The 3665-nt window shown below is 37.7% G+C and overlaps 1 protein-coding gene across 1 annotated transcript in view; it reads left to right on the forward strand.

Annotated features, from left to right (window-relative positions):
- TANGO6 (transport and golgi organization 6 homolog) overlaps positions 1-3665 on the forward strand; it is a 251235-nt gene that overhangs the window by 27295 nt on the left and 220275 nt on the right. The gene's annotated exons all lie outside the window — the stretch shown is intronic.

Raw genomic sequence — 3665 nt, forward strand, 5'->3', positions numbered from 1 at the left:
CAGACCTGAAGGGCAGCTAGGGGCCATAGTCTCAGTGGTTCCACCAGGCTCTATTGGACCAGCAAACCTGGTCCCCACCTTCTTTTTTTTTTTTGTCAAAATCATTTTACCTTATAAACTGGAAACTATAAGCTGACATTTTTAAATGAAAAAAATGGATGCATTTTGGAAACGTTTTAATTTCATCATTTACTCTAAATGTGAAAACAGTCAATGTTCTCTGCTAGGCACATGCCACTGATGAAAGCATGTCTTTTGAACGAATCTGCAGAGGGACTTTTCAATACTGTAAAATTCCTCAAAGTGTATGATAATATTCACTATACTTTATAACTTTTGATAGTAATCACCATCATAAAGATGTCAGTCTGAATAAATGAACCCAACAACTCACTACTTAAATGTGTACTGAAAATGAAAAAAAAAAAAAGAATATCAATTGTAGGTTCTCTATGATCATAATATTATAAATATTTATGAAGTATATATTTTTTGATAAAATTGAAGTTCATTGTGTTAGGACCAGATGGAGTCGGGGCAAATTTTGTTCTGCAAAATTTACTTAAAAAATTTTATAATATTATTTTATTATTAAAAATATTTACACTAATTAAAGCACCTTTCAAAATTATATTCCATGTAAAATTATATTTCTACTTTGGCAAAAAATTTGGCAATTCCTTAAAAAGTTAAGAGTTATTATGACCCAGCAATTCCATTCCTAGAGAATTGGAGTACCCAAGAGAAATGAAATAATAAGTCCACACAAAATCTTGTACACAAGTGTTCATAGCAGCATTATTCATAATGTCCAAATTGTGGAAACACCTCAAATGTCCGTTAACTGATGGATGGATAAACAAATGTGATATACCCATACAATGAAATATTGTCCAGCTGTAAAAAAGAATGAAGTATAGATACATGTTACAACATGGATAAACCTTGAAAACATTATGCGAGTAAGAAGCCAGACTCAAAAGGCCATTTTACATTCCCATCAACTGTTTCTGAGGATATAGAGTAAATCTTAAGTCATGTTCTTTCAGATAAGAAGACTGATGCTTTTGTTTTGTTTTGAGCTCAGTGCACGATACTGATAAATACATAGATATAAAATGCTAGAAATTTCAAAACTTATTCTTTACAACACTTACTTCTGTTGCTGAAATGAGATGTTTACTACCCTTTTATGTAATTTCACTATTTTTAAAAAAGAGAGTCTTCCTGTTATAGGACTGACCTGGCACACCAATACAGAATTAAATTGGTCATAGATAAACATCAGTTGGTGACTTAGAGTGTTGTGCCCAGGTTATGAAGGAGATGCTCGGAGAGGAATATGCCAACACACGACAATGCAAATGCAATAGGAAAGTTTATTAGCTAACTTAAGTTAGGGTCTTTGCTCTTACCAGGTCAGTGGCTTAAGCAAAAGACCCCGTGCCCTGGTATTCTCACAGTTTTATGGAACAATATGGGGAGGGGCGGCACCAGGGCGAGAGGGTACAGATGATTGGTTGTTGCTAAGGGATTTAGGGCAGTGATCTAAGATGTTGGGGGACGTAAAGAAACCCCCTGGCTCCAAAGTTCATTTAGGAAAATATTATCTAGGGAGGATGCAAGGCTCGTATGTGGGAGACTTTTAGGAGTCGAGCAAATCTCTGATACGTGCTGAATCCGGATGGCTTTTGTGACGCGTGCTGAGTTCAGAGGAAGTTCCTTGATACCTGCTGAGACTGGAGGGCAGATAAAGGCCCTAAAGAGTCCAAAAGTTCTGTTAGTAATGCTGACACTAAAAGGTTTCTGGTTAAAGATTTTCCTGGAGGCTACTAGAGCTCTCAGACTCACAAGAGGAGCTCTCTTGGTGTAGTGCCTAAGGCATTTGACTACTAACCAGAAGGCTGGCGGTTCAAACCCACCAGCCACTCCTCGGAAGGAAGGTTGGGCAATCTACTTCTGTAGAGATACTGTCTCAGAAACCCAAGGAGGGGTCGCTATGATTCGGATCTGACTCTAGAGCAGTGTGTTTGGTTTTTGGTTTGGTGACTTAGTGATTAGTAGCAATATATAAGGCTGTTTTTATTTTTGTATTTCTTATTTAGAGACTTTTGAAAAAACAGTTGTATCTTCTTCTGAATATTTACAGGCAAGGACTTTGCAGATTATCGAAAGAAAAAATTGCGTAGAGCTTGAAAGCAAGTTCTCTGAATTAAAGAACAAAGTCACACTAACTTTCAGAAAGATCATCTTCATTCACATCTCAGAGGGAATATTGTGATGAAAGACTGTTAAATGGTTGGGTCAGGAACACATGAAAATGCTGTCAGGGTTAGGAGTATTGTGACTAAACTTCGGTGTAAATCTCTCCGGGTATCCTTTGTAATTCAATGAACTAACTGCTTTTGGAAGGAAAAGAGAGCAAAGCAGAGAGAGAGCTTCTTCCTGGCAAGTGAATTAGCTTCTAACAAACAGAAAGAGAGGGAATCTCCTGTTATTGTCCAAAGAAGGGAAGAACAAAGACCTGTCATAGTTCAGTGAACAGCTTGGTGGATTTAAAGCCTCCCGGAGAGGCAAACAAACCATTGGTTTGTTGCAGACACTTGATTATGTACCAAGGAAGAGTGGGACTGTCCTGAAACCAGGAAGGGGTGTAGAAGGGTAATTATTCTCTCTACAAGGTTTTGGCAGCTCAGCTGCAGTTGGAAAACAGAGGAAATGTGTATGTTGAAGAAATGGTAAACACTGTGTAAAATTTAGCAACTAAGGATGTGTTGTCTTTATTAACCTTCTGCTAATACTAAATTACAGAGTACAGCTCAAAGGCAGGAAATAAGGAAAACATCTGGGATGGGTGAATTAATCCAGCAACTCGCTGGGTAACGAGGGTACAGCAGGTATTTAATTTTAGAGAGGCATTTGAGAACATTTCCAGTTTTTTTTTTCCCCCCTCCCTCTTTTTTCTTTTTTATATTTATTGAGTTATAATTTACATATCATACAATTCACTTATTTAAATTATACAGTTTAGTGTTTTCAAAGTATATTTACAGGGTTATTGCAACCATCATCACAATTTAATTTTTGAATATTTTTGTCTCCCCTAAAAGAAATCCCATATTCATTAGCTGTCATTCTCTATTCTTCTTCTTCTCCACCCTGCTTCCAGTCATAAGCAACTTTCTATCTTGATAGATTTATCTATTCTGGATATTTTATATAAATGAAATCATATAAACTCATGTTTAACCTTCTGAGGAACTGTCAGACTTTTCCTAAGTGGCTGTATTTTACATTTCTATCAGCAATGTGTCCTTTGCTCTTACACATTTTTCAAGTTATAGACCAACCCAGAAGCAGCTACCTCTCTTTTGCCTCATCTCTCAGCAGGTAGGTTTTCCTTACGGAGTCAAACCTGTCAAACCTCAGTCCGTTATGTCCCTCACACTCTAGGCGTCATGTATCAAGTCCTTCAAGTTGTCTCTTGGAGGCCTCTTTCATAAGGCTTGAGGTGAGGTACCCCACACCTTTTGGTGGATCGAGGAGTGGGGATCCTGGCTCATGAAGAGTTCTCTCCAGAGGAGTCCTCCTTACCAGTATCCTCTCAATCTCCACACTTTTGATCCTTCCTCTTTCTGGATCTCTGGTAGCATAGTGGCTAAGAC

The sequence above is a fragment of the Orycteropus afer genome, unplaced genomic scaffold (genome assembly GCF_000298275.1).
Source record: "Orycteropus afer afer isolate SDZICR_OR568_19922 unplaced genomic scaffold, OryAfe1.0 scaffold00067, whole genome shotgun sequence".
Lineage (NCBI taxonomy): Eukaryota > Metazoa > Chordata > Mammalia > Tubulidentata > Orycteropodidae > Orycteropus > Orycteropus afer.